This window comes from Ambystoma mexicanum, chromosome 4q (assembly GCF_040938575.1).
Source record: "Ambystoma mexicanum isolate Mex_15411 chromosome 4q, UKY_AmexF1_1, whole genome shotgun sequence".
NCBI lineage: Eukaryota > Metazoa > Chordata > Amphibia > Caudata > Ambystomatidae > Ambystoma > Ambystoma mexicanum.
In genome coordinates, this window is record NC_090928.1 from 632,563,482 (window position 1) to 632,584,664 (window position 21,183).

Below are 21,183 nucleotides of genomic sequence, written 5' to 3' on the forward strand. Positions count from 1 at the left end.
CTCAAAGATCCTGCATGGAGCTGGGAAACAGCTGCTCTGAGTATATTATTTTATGGGAAGTAAGTAACACAAAACAGAAACCAAACGTCGTATTGTCCAAGAAGTGGTTATTTTTAACTGGCGTAAGCGTCGTTATCTCAGTCCCTTGTGTGTGTGTCTCGATTTTTTTTTTAATTTAAAAAAACTTTATATTTTAATGTAAATGCTAAGCTACCTTGAATCAATAACACGGCCCCAGCCGCGTCACATACTGCTGCTGTCTGTGGTCCCGCCTGGGCTGTGAAGCTATTGCTTCCGGGTTAGGAGAAACTGAGTAGAACAAGCAGGCAGAAATATACGTCTTTGAGCCGTTTGTCTTAGTCTCCCATCTACTGCCTGGTGGACAATACCATACGAAGGACAGAAAAAGCTGGCAAACCGGCAGTGAGGAGGCCTCGGTGCATTGTGGGGCTGGGGGCGGAGGTCGGGTTTTGTGTACACTGCCAGCGCCGAAGCTCAGGGTCCGGGTTTAATGTTGTTCCCTTTGCCTGGGATGTGTGACGAGAGGCCGTTTAATCTAGCACCGCTGCCTTGTGACTGCATTTCAGGTAAGACACGTACACAGCCCGCCGCTTCCACCGCTGTATAGTACCGTCCCTTCGCATGGCGACGTGTCCATCACTGTAGCTGTCACCGGACTCCTGCCCCGCAGGCTCCCGGTTCGAGGGCGGAGCTCCAATTGTGCAACCCCTCAACACAGGGTTGGCTGCAGCGCAGCATCTTCCTCCCCTGCAATAGGAGAGTCCCGTCATTCTAGTAATCATTTGTTTAGTCCTGTTTTTACTTTGCATAACACAAGAGATCGAATGCAAAGAAGTCTAGGTGGGGGACACCACTGATATGGGGCAGTCTATGTACACTGTTTTATAAAACATGGTTTATTTTTCGCTTGCTCTTTGAGCTGTATTCGCCAGTTAACACAGCTGTCACACAGATCTCAAGCAACCCTGGGTTGAGTTGATCCCCCAGGTAACCGAAGTTGCCCGTTTTGAATGGAACGTTTAAGTAGGTTATGTATTTCAGTGTTTGTGGAGCCAGATTACAACTTTACCACCTTAGAGCTACACCTGACATGGGCCAAAGACTGCTAATGTCTTCCATACCTGGTTGTTTTCCTGCCTAGTGGAGACTGGGAAGCAAAAGCAGCCATGAGAAATGTTGCCACACACCAGACCTCAGTACGTTAAACAGAATCCATAACAATGTTGGCCCATCTTTTCAAGTTTAACAATAATTATATCCCAATCTTATCTAGTGTTTCATACGGAGATCTTCCTCTTCTAAGTGTTATCTATCTTTATTTATTTTATTGTTTGCCTGCTAAGCGCTTATATAGTAAATATATTCTGTTTCAAAGCGCCCGTTTCAAAGGGTAAATTATCCAAATTAATGGTAGTGTAGTATTACGTAAAGTAGTCTTTTATAGTGCATCCTGGCCTTGTCGGGTGTGGGTTTGCCAAACAAGAGGGGTTTGGTTATAAGGGAGAGGCAGATGCTAATAGTGTGGAGTTGATTAGTGTGGTATAGAAGTACCAAGCGTCCGTAGTGCTGCTATAGTTTACTGTGGCAATTATACTTTAGTATATGTTTTATCTAGAATAATAAACTCCAGGGTTACTAGAGGATAGCATTGGGAGAAACTCTGGCAGAGCCCATTATGTGATAGAGCTAAAGATGTAGCATGCTTTGATTAGCTCTAAGCTGCTCCCCAGTGTTCATGAGGTTGGAATGGTGCTAGAAGTCCTACCCCCAACGTTTGTGTTATAGTCGTGTGTAGTTTAAAGATGATAAAAGGTTGTGGAATGGGGAGGTGATTTGGGGATCCTGAGAAGTCCAATCAGAATTTTAGGCATAGACTGAATCAGTAGAGTTGAAGTTGTGGTGTTATCCATTTGATGAGGTGCTGCTACTGTTCTGGGTTCCTTTTTATGATTGTGGGGTGGTGTCAGTGTCTGATGTGTGTCGGGGAGAACATTTTGGGAAGACTTACTCGACTAGGTTCCGATGCCCAAGCTGTTTTTGATTTAAGTTTGTGTGCAGGTGTATTGCACATGCCACTGGGGCTGACCAGAATTGGTTGGTCTATATTTTGTCCTCTCTGCTAGTAGTGCTCTCATCAGTCTTTTTGCAATGGCTGTTAGACAAATCCAAGTGGTGCATCCTTTGGGAGTTGCAGGACCCTGCTGTTTTATCCGAGTCGTTCTGGTGATTCTTAGAGTCAGAGTTTGGCGTTAGAGGTTGATAGTGCTCCTTGGTCCAGTCCTTACAGAGTGCTCTGCAGGTTTTTTTTTTTGTAATCCAGTGAATAGCCAGGTTTTGAGAGATTTTCAAAAGACTAGATGATCGTCCTCGGCACTGAGTAGCCTGGGCTTTGAGTTCCATAGCATGGTTGTTAGGGGAGTGGAGGAGGATCTTCAAGGTACTATGTTTATACATTTATGAAGAATGGACGGCCAAGTCCTCCCTGCCAAAATGTAAATGTTTGACTTCAGGTTGCACTCAAATGTCAAAGACGAATGCTTACTCTGTCTGAAATAACTCAGCAAGATATACTTGGTTTGAAAAAATCAGCCCACACTACACCAGGCCTGCACTCCCTATGCTGTCTGCAAAGTTATGCGTCATATTTAAAACTTTGGACTTGACTAACTCACAGGGAAGACTGAGCTCAGGGACCCAAATACCCCAGGAAACGACAGCCTGCCTCAGAATTTGACACGTCCATACACAAAAAATATTCACACGCTCATTACTTGCTTCTTCACGCACATCATTCACTTGCTTATTCACACTTTTACCCATACACTCTCACATACATGCGTACATTTCTTATCTTCTGCCCCATCCAGATACTCCTCACCACCAGTGCCTCCGAAAAGCTGTCTGGCTTTTGCAGCATGAACCGAAACCAGGATGCTAAGAGTACCTGTCTGGTTTCTGCACATGTGCGCTAGTGTTATCCTGACGCACTGCCCCAGGCCATCTGATTGTACGGGAAGTGCAGGAACGCCCCCTACACTCATTCAAAGTTGCAGTTCCCCAGCCTGCATCCCCAATGAGCCATGCAAGGCCGGGGAAGTAAAACGCCCCAGTTCTTGTAAGGGCCCTTTGGACATTTGTACTAGGGAAAGAAATTGTCAAATGGAAAACAAGACTATCAAAGAGAAGCCATGTTTCCCTTTGACAGTTTTAGCCAGCACAAGAGCCTGCCCTCAGCTTCATAAAGCAACTGAGGGAGTGCTCCGTGTCTGGCGCAGCTCCTCCATAATGAGCAAGGGTACTGGCGGGCTGACGCCCCATCACCCATTATGGACATCGTGCCCCTGGTTATAATGTATTTGTATTTTTAATTGCATGTCAGCAGGGAGCGTGGGGGCAAGGGTGACCACATAACTACACGTCCCTGAAATGCCTTTTTTTGTAGCCTCTTTTTACTCTTGCAAATGGTAATGGGGGGCCTAGGACTAACCCACGTCTGCTTCTTTACTTTATCTACAACTAATATGCAAAAAAAAACTGTTGTGCCTTGTAAGGGCTCAGATGTTCAAGTCCTTGCTTTCAGCATGCTTCATTCAGTATTCTTGTACAAGAATTGTGTTTTTAGTTTCTGACTATAAAGTCAGGTTTAGAAGTACCAGAATTCAATGTGATAACTGGTTAAGCATGTCACACCTGACATGCATTAAATTGCGACGCCTTTAATCTTCCCACTGTTATAGATGTGATGGTAACCTGAACTTAGTCATTGTTTATTAAGGCATGCAGCTTGTTGTTATGCATGATGTGCATACAAGCAAGAGACTCACTACCTTTTTAATAAGAAGACATCACTTGTATTCACTCAGCAGGAGACAGTGTGCTTTTATTTAAAACCGACATCACTCTCAGCTCAACTTCAAAAACAATAGTCAAAAACATTTAGTTTATTAATAGAAGAAATGTCACTCATAGCTCAGTTGCAAATGATAGGTAGTCAAATACATTCTGTTTAACAGATGAGAGATTTCCCCCCCCCCCCCATGGGCGGCGAGTACAGATGGGAAAGGGGGCACATTCCCCCTTAGTTTCTTAGCCGTGGGGAGGACACAGGGTTCGAAATTGAGGGAAGCTGGTAGCTACTTGGCTACTGCTTGTGGCCTAGAAAAGCCTGGTTAGCTTGTCACCAACATGAGCTACTTTTGGCTCCCCAGGTCAGTTGGTACCGATCAAACACTCGTGTGTGGATTTAACTCTTTGCCTTTGTGACAATCTATCAATAAGCATTAGGGCACATCTATACAACATTTAAAGCTAAAGGGGTCCTGAAGAATGGACGAAGTGAGATGTTTGCATCTGGATTTGTGGAACTCTATGTACTCGTTCCTGGTTCCCCAGTGGTAGCTGCTGCTCACTGGTTAATGCTGGGTAACCAGGAGCTGCCTTTAGCTCCTGTTTATTAAATATTAATTTTGATCCATGGGGACCAGAACCTCACTTGGCCCCCGTACAGATGCTTACAGTTTTCATTGTCTGGCTGTACATCCTAAATGAGACTATGCACAGTGACAGTGTGCTGGAGATGAAAACCATTGGCTTTAAAGCCATGTGCATGAACTACACTGTTATTAATGCTGTGATTTTGACAACAATCGGGGATCCATATCCATAGTTCAATTCTTTGAAGGCAGAGCGACATATCCTAGTTACTAAGGTGGCTTGGCATGTTGAGTGACTGTTGCTGTGGTGTATTATGTTTAAAGCTGGCTGTAAATTGAATGCTTTTTTGTGTGCAATTTCCGATAGAAAAGAGGTGCTGTAATATGCACTTATTGGCCACTGGATGGTTTGGGCTTGTGCTTGCTCATATTCAGGGAGGTTGGGGGATTGGAGGGGGCGAGGGAATTTCTGACCTCCTAGTAGAAATCAACAGTTGACACCCATGAACCCGCGGCACAGTTTCCTTATCATTGCTGTACGGTGCGTACGCAGTTTGACAAGCAAATAACCTCTTTAAAAGTATACACTGCGACAGAACTGAAAGTAAGGGGAACAAACGTCACAGGGGTATTGGTGGAGGTGGTCAGAAAAAAATTAAACCTAGTTTAAAGAAAACAGGTAGACTTGAGTTTAAGAAGCAAATTTCGATCTGGAAATGGCTTTTTCGTTTTTTTAATGAAACTGTAAGCTGCACATGAATAAAACAATATGCCCAGCATGTGGGAAGCCTGCCTTCGACAAAGACGGCCCCGCCCCCATGATATTCATGACCCATCTATTCCCGTGGTGTCGGCTTCACGCCAAAAGAAAGGAGAGCTAAGCAAACAGAGGCGTGTAAACGCGTGGCTGCTGGCTGTTCAAAGGAACATCTTTTAGACCCCTGGAAAGTGTCCTTTGACAGAGGAGAGGGGAGGGATGGGCAATTGTCCCTCTTTGCCCACTGCAGGGACGCCTATGGTAGTGGAGAACGCCACCGCCCCATGAACTAGTTTGTAAAAATGGGGCATATCAGCGATATGCCTTTGAGCAATGCTAATGGAGCAGGAGGCGAGTGCGTAAAAGGGAACTCTTTAGTAAACTGCAGAAGCAATAATGTTCACAAGATGAAACACTTGTGTATAGGTGCGTTATAAATGCCATATCATATCAAAGCAACAAGATCCATATGTTTTTTACATGAAGGGTTCCTCCATGTAAATGTTTAAATATGTACATTTTCTTAATCACTACATAAATGCAATTTGGGGAAGTAAAACATCTGGAAAAAAGAGAATATCAGACCGAGATGAACAGCCAGTGGCCTGGTTGCATAAACTACTATGAGTGCTGCATTTAAAGAGAGTTGAATTAAATGCTGAAGTATTTTATTTTGCTTGTGGTTGTTCTATTGTATTGGGTGGCATGTTCCACTTGTGATTGGACTGTTATTTCTTTGTGTGTGGTCATCAGGCTCCTCCTTGTAAGGCCATGTGGGCTTGTAGAGCTCAGAGGTACTCTATTGGTGACTGACTGATTAGGTACCTTGTTGGTGGTAGTTTATACTGCACATGTCGTTCTCCTCCCCACCTACTGCAGGCGTACTGAACTGGGAGGCACTGGATGACTTTAGAGACTGGAGCAGTCGCAAATAAAACAGCCTCTTTCTAATTTCCTTTGTTTCATTCCTATTGCTAATCGCAAAAATAAAGCACATTTTAAATCCCAATCAAGGTCTATCACTCGTACCTTTTTACCTTCTGCCCCACCACCAACACTGACACCCTCTCTACATGCCCCATACGCACTCTGTAACAATGCATTTTCATAGGGGCGCTGTTGAGCAACCAGCAAGATGGCTGCTTGAGCTGGGAGTTCCGGTCCCATAAAATCCTTTTTCTGCACAAATCCTCTACTTTACGGTCAACACCAGTGCTCCAGATAAGATTTTGAGGTGGGAGTATTTTACTCCCTGTTTTTAAACTTTGAGAGTAAATGATTTTAAGAGAGTAAAAATGACTTTTCTCCTTTGCAAGAGAGTAAAATGTATGTGACATCCAGCGACGCATGCACAAACTGCATGGAAATCTTTACCGTACTGCAGCTTTCTGCATTGTGACAGAATACACCTTTTATTATTTCTCTAAGGTCTGGCCATTTGATCTCGCCTGTATATATTTAAATGTTGAAATCACAAAAACCTAGCCGGCTTCAGAGAAATACATTCTGTTTCAGAGGTGGCTTGCAATTACATCCATGTAGATAAAAATCAAAAGAAGTCTTCTGGTTTCTGTCAAGTAACCTGACCTTTGCACTGCCCTCTGCTCTAAACCTTTGTGTAAATGTACGCAGGAAAATAAAAAAGCTGTCGTATTTGCAAGATTTTCATGCGTAAAAAGGCCTGGTACGCACCTTATCTGGAGGCCTGGTCGACACAGCATTGAAAAGTACCTCTACATTTAACGGATTGTACAAATGTGTTTACTTCTGTCGGGGCTGGGCGCCGCTGAGTGCTTTGCTGGCGTTGGGGATGTTGTAGCCCACCTAGATCACCCGAGCGCATTGGCGGCTCTGGAGCTGCGCAACCCTCCCAGAACATCCTAGTGAATTGGGGGCCTGTGGCATCTGAATTTGAGACCGAACTCTGTGTGTTCTGAAGCCTGGGTGGCGGCTCGCCGACTAGGAGTCTGGAGATCTCCCCTTCCCGCTACCTACATCTCCCTGCTGCTGTGCCTCGGCAGCGCAACCTGGTGAGTGCTCCTGGGCCAGGTTGCGTTGCGGTGCTCTGCATCGGGCGGTCAACTAGTGGCTTCCCCCAAGTCACCCGGCCCATTCTGCATCAGCCTCTGGCTGTCCGTGTCACTTGCCTGGGGCCGCCTTGGTCCCGGCTCACCTACTGATCCTGCAGCTTGTGATAGCCCTTTCTCGGTGGGCGGCCGCCTCCCCGTCTTTATGGATACGAACTGCATCTGCTTACATTGGCCGGCCTGCCTCCTTCTGCTGCATCCTGGCGGGATTGACTGATGGTGTGGCCGCAGGCCCTTAGCCATGACTACCCAGTTTTGATTCGAATTGGCCGGGCATGTGTTGGTTGTGGCGACTGGAGGCCTTGTAGTGCTATACCCAGACTTCGCGTTGTGCCGTGCCACACATGGGCTGGGGTCCCACATCGTCTCCTTCTGCACCACCATCCTCTTACTTGGACCTTAGGGGCTGACCCGGCCCTTGGCTTCATTATGGCTGCGAACCAGGATCTGCCCTCCCCAAACCCACTGGTGAGCATAGGCGTCAGAGTGGAAGTACCGGTGCATCATCAAACGCCTCTCATCTCCCCGGCCTGGACAGCAGAGCTACCAATGTCGCCCAGCCACACCTTGCTCATAACTCTCTGATTGGGGGATTACAGAGTGCACCCTAGGCCTGCCTGACGGCCAGCTTTGCTCCGCCGCACGTGATACGGCGTGGTCAGGGGGAACAGTATACTCTGAGCTCCTGCAGCTTGACAACACCCGGCTGTTTTTTTCGCAGGGCTTGGGCTGCAACATACAAGGATTATTACCCTACATCTAATCTTCTTTCATATTGTTCAACCACAATACTTCACCCGCCTCTCCTACCTCGCAGTGTCACTCCAGGGGCCAGCATCCTGAGTGGTCATAGCTGGCCCCAGACCTCGGTCTCTCCCCAACTACTCCCTTCCTGGGTTGCCTTTCGCCTTATCCACCCATTGATCCTCTCAAGCGGGCATATCTGCAGAGCGGCGCGCACCTCAGTGCCACCAGAGGTTATCATGACGAAAGGGTCCGGCGGGAAGAAAAGAAGGCCGATGGATTCGTTTACTAACACGCCTGCCAAGACGACGGTTACTACGTATCCTACAATAGCCAACAAACCGGCTCTGACTTCTGTGGACGCTTGTGAGGACCAGTTGTTGGCAGCTATGCAAAGTGGTTTCCTTCCTGTTAACATGAAGCTCGATGATATTGTGTCTACCATCGGCTCTCTCCAATCTAAACTAGAGAAGGAAAGCACTCGTATAAATGAGGCGGAAACAAGTATTGGCGCCACAGAGGACAGGCTCGATGGGCAGGACCGAGATATCTCGCAACTGAAACTAGAGGTCGGCAAGATCCTTAACAAATGCGAGGATATAGAGTCGCGCGCACAGCGTAACAATATTACCAGAGTCGGCCGGCAAGGGTCCCATTGAAACATTTGCGGAAAAAGTGTTTGAAACCTTGTTTCCCGCGATTCCTGATCGTGCACCGCACACTTGCTCCTGTTCCTAAGCCGGGGGCCACTCCACGCTGGCAAGATTGCTCAATTATCGTGACAGGGACCTAATTCTGCGGATGATCCAGGGAGAGGCGGGCTCTCTGGTATGAGGCTTCAGAAATCCATATTTACCTGGACTTCTCGGCTGGTGTGCAAGCTCTATGGAAATTGTACGACCCAGTGAAGAAACTATTGCGTATTCGAAAGGTACCATATGCATTGATGTTCCCAGCCAAACTATGGATTCAGCATGGGGGCCACGCACATTTCTTTGAGATACCAGCTGAGGCTACGGCATACATTGAGTCATCGATCTCCATAACCCTCCCATGGCGGGTCCCTGGCCGCTCCCATGCAACAATGAACTCGAGAATATTGACAGTGTGTGATTATCGCAGTAGTCGACTGCATTTATCCTTATTCAAAATGTGCATAGTCAAACAATATTGATACATTTGGGCCTGGCTGTAGCAACTGCAACCAGCTACACTCTAGCGGCCCCTGTTCGCAGTGCACCCCAGGGAGTTCCCACAGTTTTGTTTGGTTTACATCGTCAAGTTGGGGGTGATGATGAGGGTGGAAGGTTGGATGTCCGTTGTGTTGTGCTTTATAACGTACAACTGAACCGATTGTTAATGGATTGGACATTGTTAGCAGTTGTTTGTTTCTTGGAAAATAGTGCAGACTGTTCCCCTGGTACACACTGATCTGAAACCCCTACTATTTATGTGAGTTATGTTTTATGTAACGCATGGTACAAGACCTCACCGGTGATTCTTGACATGGAATGTCCGGGGCCTAAATAACCCTATTAAAGCAAGGAAAATATTGGCATACATCAATCGTCATGGCTCAAAGGTCGTAATGCTGCAGGAAACTCACTCCGAGGGGGTCACTGAACGAGAAGTTTGCACTAAATTGGGGAAACCAGCGGGGCTACACCGATTATGCATCCCAGTCCAGGGGTGTGATGTCTCTTATTCACCGCTCGCTTCACTTCCAAGAAAGCAACCGCTGCATAGAACCACAGGGGAGGTATGTGATGCTATGGGGAATGCTGGCTGGGACAAATGTAGCATTAATAAACACATACTGCCCCAACTTGGACGATCTGGAATTTTATGGTCATGTGGTGGAAATCCTAATCCGGGCCCCTCATTCCCAGATCATGCAGGGAGGCAATTTTAATACATTTCTGGACTGCACAGTTGACCGTTCAAGGGACTCTCGGCAGGACCTGACTAATGCCGGCCGTATGATAACACAAATTGTGCAACAATTGGAATAGGCTGATTCTAGGAGGGTCCGCTACCCTGGCGCTCGCAAATACACTTTCTATTCATCGGTGCATGACGCGCAGTCCAGGATTGATTACTGGTTGGTTCTTAAAGTGATTGACAATTGTATGGGACGGCTCTGCCAACCCCCCGCCCTCCTTGAAGGATGTCTCCTTCTTGTTTACTTGATTCATCATTTCTAGCTACATTGCGGAATGCAGTCGTCGACTTCTTCCACAGAAACGAGGAATCGGTTCCCCACTATGCTTTAGTCTGGGAAACGTTCAAGATGTGGCTGAGGGGCAAGGTGATTTCACTTTCCACGGGTAGCTTGAGGGAGACGAGAAGGGAGTTGAACATGACCGAGTTGTATCTGAGGTGGCTGGAAAATGAATACGGTAATACACACAACACTGCCCTACTGGGCCTTATTAAGGGTAATTTTCTGAAGTTCACAGAACTAGAGGATAGAGGAGTCCACCCATGCTAGACGATATGGTGAGGCTGATAGACCTGGCCGTTTCCTTTCACATGTGATCGATCTGAGACGGGGACACAACCCATCACAGGGGTTGGGGGGAAAACGGGTGACGTGCTATCTACACAGGCAGACATCAACAGCAAGTTCTACCAGTCCTATAAATCCCTTTACACAAATTTTGATATGTGCACTGATGCAGACCTGATTAGCTATTTAAATAAGACTCCACTTCCATCTCTGTCACATGACTCACAGCTAGTACTTAACCAGCTACTCACACTTGACGAAGTCAATGACGCCATAATGTCTCTCCCGTCTGGTAAGGCCCCTGGTCCAGATGGTATAGGAATCGAGCTATACAAAGAGCTCTGACAGATCCTGGCGCCCAAGCTCCTGAAGGTCTGGGAGGAATATCTAGTTGGCTACCCCCCCACCTCCCCACCTCCTCACACTAGCCGATGCTGTGTTGCTGAAACCACACAGGCCTGCTTCCGACCTGGCATAATACAGACCATTGTCTTTATGAAATACTGATGCTAACTTTTTTGGCAAATTCTATCCACTCGCCTCCTTCATTTTTATTTCAACTTTGGTTCATCTAGATCAGACCGGCTTTATCCTGGGATGCTCTACAGTGTTTAATTTGCGTAGACCCTTTTGTATTATGGCCCAAATAGATTATAATGCTGAGGCAGTTGCTGCTTCACTCGATGCAGAGAAGGCCTTTGACTCTGTCTCCTGGCGGTTTCTCTTTGTGGTGCTCAATTGAATGCAACTACGGAATCACTTCCTTAAGTTTATACGTTTGCTATACGCCGGCCAAACTGCCAGGGTGCGCACCAGTGCCACATTCTCACCCTCCTTTCAATTGGGCCATGGTAGACGGTAGTGGAGCCCCTTATATCCACTACTCTTTGCTTTGACAGTTGAACCACTTGCCCGTATAATAAGACACAGGCACAGCCACAGGGGTCTGCATATAGCTGGCCCTCCTCAAATTATATCCTTTTATGCTGACCCATTGTTATATATCCGTAATCCGAAACTAAACATGGCCCTGTTACTGGAGGAGATTCGTAGATTTACGACACATTCGGGTTACCATATTAATGTGGCTAAATCGGGATTATTCCCGCTGACTGTTAACACACGTGCCCCAGCAGATTTGAGGGGATTCAGATGGGCCCTGCACAAATATAAATACCTGGTTATATTGATTTCCCGCTCGCACTGCTCCTTGCTTGCTGATAACCATGAGACTTGCATAGACACGTTGTCTAAGTTACATCTTTGGGCAAAAATCCCTATGTCTTTATATGGCAGACTCTCATTTCTGAAAAGGACTGTAGTTCCCAAATTACTATATTACTTCTGCAATATACAGGTTTGGCCACGCCGCTATTATTTTGATAAAATGTTCTCCCTAGCAACCAAATATATATTGGGGGGGGGTATGGGGGGCTGGTGCCTCGCGTATGAAATGGGAGTCACTGACCGAACCATTCGAGTGGGTTGCCTGATGGCCCCAGACTTCGAGCTTTACTACATTGCCTCACAGGCGCAATATGTGGACTATTGGTACTCCTTGCGTGACACCCCATTAGACGTATAGTGCCTCACCCACGAATTTCTATTATCCTGGCAGTTCAACATTCTGACTCACATTCGTTCGTTCCAGTCCGCACAACAGTGAACGCCTGGTCAATACTATACAAAAGACTAGGGGTAGAGACGCCATACTGTGGATCGATCATCTTGTGGAGAATGCCAGGTCTCTTTCCCCCCCCCCCCACCCCTGCCCCTCCCTCCCGACTTACGACAAAGGCAGTCTGAGCAGGTGGGACCCCGGGGAGGAGCTGACACTTTACGATTTCTTCCCTGGCGGAAAGTTTGTCACATTCCAAGAATTCACAGCCAAACTGGGCAGTAACCCAACCAGAATACTTCAATATTTCAGAATGCGGACGGCTTTCTGTTGCCGATGGTCCTCATTCCCAGTAGAACCGAATCCCTGCACTCCTTTGGAATTTCTGGTGACCACCAAAGACGCCGGTAGGCTGGTGTCCAGAAAATATAAGGCCTGTCAGTCTGTTCAACCTGCAGTTAATAAGGCCAAAGGGAAATGTGAAAAAGACTTGGGCATAACAATTCACGAGGCGCTGGTGCTGCCTGACAAAGGAGATCTCCTGAGTGCTCATTTTAGGCTTCTACAATTCAAGGTGCTCAACCAACTGCACTACACACCTGTACGTGTCTCCAAATTTGCACCAGCTACTGGTGACCATTGTGCAAAATGTCACGCTGAGTCCGCTGACTCCCTGCATATGTATTGGAGTTGTCCTCGGATTGTCCAGTTCTGGATGACAGTTGCTGAAGTGCTTTGTGATTTCACTGGGATCCTCTCTACATTGTCCCCCTTCCCCACCCCCACATATTTACTGGGGGAAATTGGAATGGTTCCTGTAAAACTCTGCCGACACTTCAACTTGGGTTGCCAAAAAATGCATTCTGAAATATTGGAAGTCCAGTGCAGCTCCCACCGTTGATCAGTGGCTCAAGGAAATTACCTATACTAATGAGAGGGAAGAGTGTTATTGACAGTGCCCAGCTGCGGACCCAAGGACATATGGGGCCCATTCCGTAGCTACCTACAGAAATCGGTCACTTGAACTGTTAACATTGATGGGATGTATCACAATCCGGACTGATTTATGGCTTTGCTGACATTTTTCATGATCGCCTGTTGACATTAAGCGATGTTGTAGCTCTCTCGCCTAGTGCTGTGTGTTATGGTAACATGTTTGACACTGTAATAAATAAAAGTTAAAAAAAGATATGCATTTTTTGACCTGGCCGCTCACTCCAGCAGCCCTTTGGGAACCGAGAAAATTCACCCGAGAAACCAATGGGATCAATGAGGTTCATGCCCATATGCACCCTTTTAAAGCATTGAGTAGTCCAAACGAATCTACATGGTACGCTGTTATTTTTGTTTCCCTCTCCTAAAAACTAGTAATAGACATAACTAATAACAGCATTCTAATACTTGTACTCCCTCGTGCACTACACTACAGCAACATGGACCTTCCACGCCCTCACTTTGAAAAAAATTCTCATTCAAAAGTAAAGTATTAGCATTCATTTTCTATGGGGCTGCTCTTTCCTCTTCTCAATGACGCACATCAGCCAAAGGTAACCTCCGATACCAGCAGATTAATAGCGGAAAGCTGAAAATCCGTGGATCTCATGTGGCCAATCCACCTCTGACCCATTCCATGTTCCATACCGGTGACAGGGTCTGGTGACTTGGGACTGATGGTTGCTGCCGTGGAATTTCACGGTTACTGCCGCTCTGCCATAGCCACGGATTCCAGATGCCCTCAACATCATTGCTATGGTTTTTAGTGCCCTTTGTCACATCATTGCCTCTGCCACCGTTGTCTGCTGTCTCCCCACAAAATTGCCTTTTTGTTGCCCATGACTCCTAGATTCTTCTGTCCCGCTAGCCACTGAAATGAAGTCATTGGCTTCTCCGATAATAGGCCCATGACATTTGCTCACTCTTTTACTGATCTTGGCCTGCCCCCCATTCTCTCGTCCAGACAGCACTGTTCCTCAGTTTTTTGATTCTTCTACCCTGCTCCTGTCCCCGACCACTGGTGAACCTTGTCAATTGCATTCACTGCTGTCCATCCCGATCACTATTTCTGCTGCCCCTGCCCGTAGATTGACTACTGGTCCAAGCTGCTAGTACTGTAGCCTCATCCATTTTCCTTGTGTTTCTCTCCTTGGAATACAAGAATCTAGTGGTGGTTATGTTTATCATGTATAGGAGGACAAATGTAAAATGGGAAATTGTAAAATAAAGTGGCACTAGCTTGTTCAAACGAAGTTGCATCCAAATCTTCCAGTCCCATGCTTCAGACATTAGGGTATTTTTAATATAAAGCCTTGACATTTTTTTGATAGTTCCATAACTTGAATTGAATGGGTGTAATTTTTATTTTTTTATTTTCTTTTTTTTAATTTGGCGTGTTATAACGTGTTAAAATGCAGTTGCTTCACTGCGCCAGCCACCCATTTTATGACCGAGGGCTGTATGATGGATATAAGACAAGGCTTTGTCTTTTTGTCAAGACCCATACCTTCCAATTGATACTCTTAGTACAGTGCTTCTGAATCTAAACCAAGTAAGTTGTTCACTCCGACATGAATGGCAGGTTCTAAAGTGTAGTTAAGTGGTCAATAACCATGCAGCTTGTGAGAAGACGTTTGCTTAAAGTTGATTATAATGAGGCATCCGACAGAAACAAACTTCTTGGTAAATAAAACGAATACAACTACAAAAGAAATCTTTGGTGTATGTGTATTAATTAAGTTGTGTACTGCACATAGATTGCCCTAGCAGCCAGAAAAGACAGACCCCTGGCAGGCTCACTTATTGAGCCTTCTAAAATACATAGAAGCACCTATGAGTATTAGAACACCACTCCGATATTTATTCATATAACCCCGGCATATAATAGTATTTGAATTCTTAAATTGTGTTTAGGCAAATTATTGTTGATAGGCTTTTAACTAGCAGAGAGACAATTGTGGGCTCTATATATGCTGACAGACACACTATTTGAAACGGGCAAGATCTACAGCATTAGACTCTTCATAATTAGTATTTTCTGCATGGGTCAGTGGCACTCTGTCAATCACTGTTCCAGTGATGTTACATACATTTTTGGTGGTGGTGCATTCAGTCAGTATTTCTGTTGTGTGTTCTATGTTACAAAGACCATCTGCACGATTTGCTGCTGCAGAGAACAAGTGCGTGCCATAGTGCTTTGTCGGAGCCAATGTTTTAGAATCAGCCGTCAGTTAAGGGGTGTACTGGCCACTTTACTCCCAACAAATTGGCAAATGCTCCCAAAAAAGAACAATGGGAAGTAGAAATACTGCCAAAAAAGAGGCAACATAGATAGAAGTCTGTCCTCCTGCTTTCACATACACAGCTCTCCAGATATGTTTGGACCAGTAGTCACACAGGAGGTAACTACTGTTGTTACTGCATGATCTGAAGAGGTAAACATTTATCTTAAAAAAAAAAAAATAATAATAAATAACCCCAGTTCAAAATCTTATCTAGAGCACTGATTAGAATGTTCAATAAATTACCCTTCAGAACAGGCTCTTATCTACAGATTTTCTGGCCCTTTCGACTTGAAACGTAGGCTGTAAAAAATGCCTGTTTTCTTGAGGGGCAAGGCATTAATAAGCACGTCCCCCAAATTCACTTGATTGGTCAATGTCCCAACAGATGGGACATGACCAGCAGACACCACTGGGTACATGTGCTTTTTGAAAAATATGTAGGGTGCGTTCCGATGTAAATAGATGAGGAGCACTTCTTTTGGGAGAGCACTTGAGCAAGTGGAGAATTGTGTACATTCTGTCCTTTTATTTACGATGCAGATAAAGGTACAGTCAGTAAATTATGTTCCTCTTCATTAAAATAAGTAGTAACGGGTTCACATTAAGGATATAATCGCTTTGAGAGTACAGGACATTCAATGGAGATAGTTTCAATGGACAGCGCAGGAGCATGTCCATTTCCGAAGGAGTTGATTAAAAAATATAGAATTTACATAATGCTGATTCAATAATGTAGAGAATTATAGTCTGAAAATAGCCTTTTCAGTTTGGTGCATTGGGTTTTAATTACATTTTCGAATTTTGGTCTGTCACAAGGTAGATTACAGGCACCTTTTGGAATATATATATATATATATATATATATATATATATATATATATATATATATATATATATATATATATATATATATTTTAAATGAGTTTACTGATTTAGGGTCCTGGTGGGCAGATGGCTAACTTCCCTCATGCTTGTGTGTTTAGGCAGCAACAGCAAGGCTATTGTCACCTTTTATCAGGTGCAAAATGTGCTCTTGCACTAGACAGTGGTTAATTATATTTAACTCTAGGCAAGTAAGTAAGTGGTGTATGTATAGAATTGAGGTGGCAAGTGACTTTTGTCGGCCGGCTACAAGCTTGCAACTTGAAAGTTTGCACCCTGCCTTTATGTATATGAAAGGTAGAAAGCCAGTATAATGGCTGCCGAGCCTCATCTCAATGTTTGACATTTGTTATCTGGGGCATAGAATGATGAATTGCCATTTCAGTCTGAGCTGTACAAGCATGGTTTCTCCAATTGCTAACTGCTCTCCACAGTGTTTGGAGCCAATGTGTGTTTTTTGTTTTATTTTTTTTTTAGTGTAAGTCATTGTCATTGTGCAATCTAAGAGTAGGCTATGTGGTGAATTGTGGTTCTGTGATCCCCACAAGCCCTACTCAGAACTGCCTGGCGGCGGTAGTGACGCTATCTGCTAGAGCGGGATGGTAGCAGCAGTGGCACAGTTCATGACGCATGGAGGAATGGAGGTGCATCCACCCTTTGGTGTGCCGGTGTTGGAACACAGAGAGCCGGGATGGCGGTGTGCTCTTCCCTGAGGGATTGGAGTCGATGAGAGAAGGTTGCAGAGAGACAGTGCAGGACTTCAGCAGAAGGGCCCTATTCTTTTCCTTAGACAGCACCACGGAAAGACCAGATGTTTGTAACACCTTAAAGCCTACGGGAGGACCCGGGTTCAAATCCCCATAGAGAAACCTGGGTTAATGTAAGAGGTTCTTAAATTAATAAAATAAATACCCTGAGCCCAGAGTATCGGACAAAAAAGGAGCCCAGGATAAAACAAGAAATACAAAATGCGAATAAAGTGAATCTCGGGAGGATAGCTCGGTGGCAACGCGCTCGTCTTGGAAGCAAGACGACTCAGAGCAACACCGGTTCAATCCCGGGTCCGTGATTAGCAACCTCCCTGGGTATTAAATAACCAATTACAATTGAAGTAATAGAAGCCCAACTGGCCAACAGAAAGAGAGCCTAAACACAGAAAGACCAGAGTGGAAACACCATGCCAGCCAATCCTGTAAGCAGGGCTTCACACCAAACAGCCAATAGGATGAGGACGAGTCTGGCTATAAAAGCATAGCCAGCTCATTCTGAACTTGTCTCAGTCAAGGACCGGTTCCCTGTACTTTTCGCCAGACACTGCTGCAGGGAGAGGAGATGTATCCTGAAGGAGGAGTTGCTTCCTGAGTGAAGGAGCCTGGACTAACATGGAGCACTGCCTGCCTGGAAACTGCCTGAAGAGCCTAGCAGAAACGAAATGACCCAGGCGGAAGGAGGGTACCCTGCATTCCCACCTTAACCAGAAAAGGTGGAAGAGCTGACCTGCCCGAGAAGAGGCAAAGGAGACTAGCTGACCCAGGGGGAAGAAGAGTACCCCTGAAGCCCACCCAAGTCAAAAGGGTAGAAGAGATGATTTGCTTGATAAGCCTTTAGAATTACCTGTTTAGGTGATAGTACACAATCCAGAATCAGGGTTTATTGTTAGTTAGATAACCATGACCCGTCCTATGTTGGTCCCTGCGTCTATATGTTCTGCGCCCCAATGCCTGTGGGCTTTTGACGCATTATAAACACAATAAATAAAATGAAAAGAAGCCTGAGAAGAGGCCATGGTTACAAGCTGACCCAGCCGGAAGGAGAGTTCCCCTGCAGCCCACCTAAGCCAAACGGGTAGAAGAGCTAACCTGCTCGAGAAGCCTAAGAGGCTGAGGAAACTGACTAACCCAGGGGAAGGAGAGTACCCCTATAGCCAGAAAGGTGAAAGAGCTGACCTGCCTGGGAAGAGCGTAAACTAAAACCTTGCTAAAATCTTGGTAAAGGGAGACCAGGGCAGAAGCAGGACCACTACTGAGAAGAAGGGGGGCAAAAACAGAGATTCCCCTGAAGAGGAGATGGGCGACAATCCAGGTTCCCTGCGGACGTGAGGGGCAAAGAAGAAATAGAGAAAAGATATAAGGAAGATAGGCTCCTGAAAGAAAGGGGGAAGTCATGCCGAGGGGGGGAGAGAGGGATGAATCATATGAAGGATGGAGATAGAGAACCAAAGCACAGGACCCAGCCGATCCCATGTCTAAGAAGTCCTGCACCTAGAAGGCATCTACAGGCCCCAGTTTGATTGTTTCGCATAAGCAGTCCTGTTTGTCTATCTGAGGAAATAGATATTCTACCCTGACATTTCACCCAAGGGAAAGAATTTAAGTTTATATTGTTCATTGCAACATTTGATTTGAGCTATTCTGACAACTCCCTTTTCAAGGATCCTTTGATTCAGGAAACCTATTTAAGTTAACGGATTAGTTGTGACGGGCAAGTTTTCTTTAGGGGTTTTAGTACTTTACAACACCTTTCTACTTGATAGATAAAGTGCACCTTCAGTTTGCATTATTCACACAGGGATGGACTTCTAAAGCATTTACGTTTGAACATTTTGTTTTATTCTTTTGTAGAGTTGCATGTGAATGCCTCTCTTCTGGTGCCACTCCTCCCAGCCCCCGCCCCCATCACTGTCCTTTTGGAGTAGCAGATGAAGAGCTACAGTTGGGAACCAATGCACGAATCCGCGTTTAGTGTATGAAAGACGATATGCACTCGGGCAGCCATTCAGAATATACCCTCATGTAGAGGCAGAAGAAGGATACTACCAGGAAGGATGTCTGCTACCAAAATGCCAGAATGCGGCTATGGGTAATATGGACGAAGTCTAAGTGAAGTCTGATGACGGCATGATGTCATAAAGATGATGTATGAACCTATGCCGAAACGTTATGAAAATACTTAAAACGGACAATATAACTGAATCACTAAGAGAAACATGTACCTATGAACAAAGTAATCGTGAATATAAGAAGATGAAATAACGTGCTAACCAATAACTGTAAATACGTTGTAATTCAAAGTAGAAAAGGTACATAGAAGCTTGCTAAAAAGAGGTATATACAGAACGTTTAGGATGGACATAAGAAGAACATGAATGACAGTCTATGTTAAGAATCCACCCTGCTACCTCAAAAGACAAGCCTAGGATTGCAAATTGAAGAAGCAGTTTTTCGTGTGCAGAATAAGGAAGTACCTTGGCCTGGGATCAAGGAGGCCATTTCGAGAGATGGGTGCAAGGCACAAAGGGAGTCGAATTAACAGACCATGTACAATAAGACCTATTTCTGCTAATATTAGGAGAAACAAGGACATCTGCAAGTGCCAAGTGTTGAACAATCAAGGGAACAAAAGCCTACATGGAGTGAGCAAATTACTAAAGGCCAGACAGGGTAATGGCACCCTGTTTAATAAAATTAAATAGTAGTAAATGAGAGGCTGAATTGTCAAAATCGTGGTCTCCTAACATGTGAACCAAAAGTCGAAAACGAGGGCTATTCATTAAAAGCTCAAATGGAGATAGCAGTCTGCTCCTACTACCTTGAATGTTCCAGGACATTGAGCAGACTACGAGGTCAACTACAAACAGAAGGCCTTGGCTAAGGATCAGGTTGATGGCGTACGATGGACTAATTGGGAAAACAAGGAATGCATTGATGCATCTCAAAGTATCTAGGATTCATTTTCACTCGCATGCTGCTAAACAAGACAAAAGTCCAAGGTTCAATGGGGTTGCCAACCAGTCATAAAGCCTGCCGCACACTTTTTTACATACAATGTTGCATTGACAAATCTGCTGCCATATTCTCTGCTATAATCGGTATATTACATATGTAGAAGTAGCTCGGGGCGTGTCCTACAGACAAGAGGCAGCCAATAGTATATTAACCCATATATAATTCTATAAGTAGACCTGTCAAACCCCCCGCCACCCCAATCAACCCCTCCCGTTAATAGGTTTTGCAACTGCCACGTTGGATGATGTCATAAATGACATATGTAAAAATATATAAACTCTGTACAAACAAGATTAAGTGTGAATACGCGTGCATCTATTATGATAGCTGTTACATCTCCCTGCTTTCTTTCATTGAGATTAAAGCAGTATTTTACCATCTTCTTTTGGGTTTGTCAGGTTATCTTGTTTGATATTTACTGGTAATTCCATCTAGCGCATAGAAGTCGCTTCAAAGTGTCAGAACACTTTTTAAACCGTGTTTCGCTTACACCGGCTTAATAAAGTTATTTCTGTAAAAGGACCAAAGGTCCGAGACCCTTCTGTTCACCATGTTGTACTCGCCAGTCGGCACAGCTAGGAATGCCAACATGGGAATTGTATTACAGTTTGGTGAACTGTGACTATAATATTGGAATTCTTCTTTTAAATTGGAATGTGCTATGATTTTGTAAACTGTGTATTATGTAATTGTGCAGTCGTAAATGATTTTGAACAGCATAGGAATATACTAGGTTTGCCCAACTGGGATATTTACAAACTGTGTTGCTGCATCTGTTACACTGATTATTGTGATGGCATTAGCCGCACTGCATATATACTCAGATTTTGCACATTTGGATTGTATTGAAATTCTAAGAGTAATTTTAGGATTTCTTTGTATTCTGCAAACTGGATTGTAAAAATTGGCATATTCTGGAATTGTGCAAGTGTTCACATGCTGGTATTGTGGGGAAGACATGGGTATTGTGAAATCTGTTGTGTACTTGGGTTACCATGCAGTTGGGTGTACAATAGGTCCAACAAAAAGGGAGTATGCCGGGTGTATTAAACGGGGAGTACCAAATTGA

General features: G+C 45.0%; 1 protein-coding gene across 1 annotated transcript in view; it reads left to right on the forward strand.

The window, feature by feature from the left end:
* The first annotated feature begins 441 nt into the window (after window positions 1–441).
* VPS54 (VPS54 subunit of GARP complex) overlaps window positions 442–21,183 on the forward strand; it is a 2,536,401-nt gene continuing 2,515,659 nt past the window's right edge. Inside the window, exon 1 of the mRNA XM_069608186.1 lies at window positions 442–587. The gene's annotated coding sequence lies outside the window, so the exon portion shown is untranslated. The remainder of the gene's footprint in view (window positions 588–21,183) is intronic.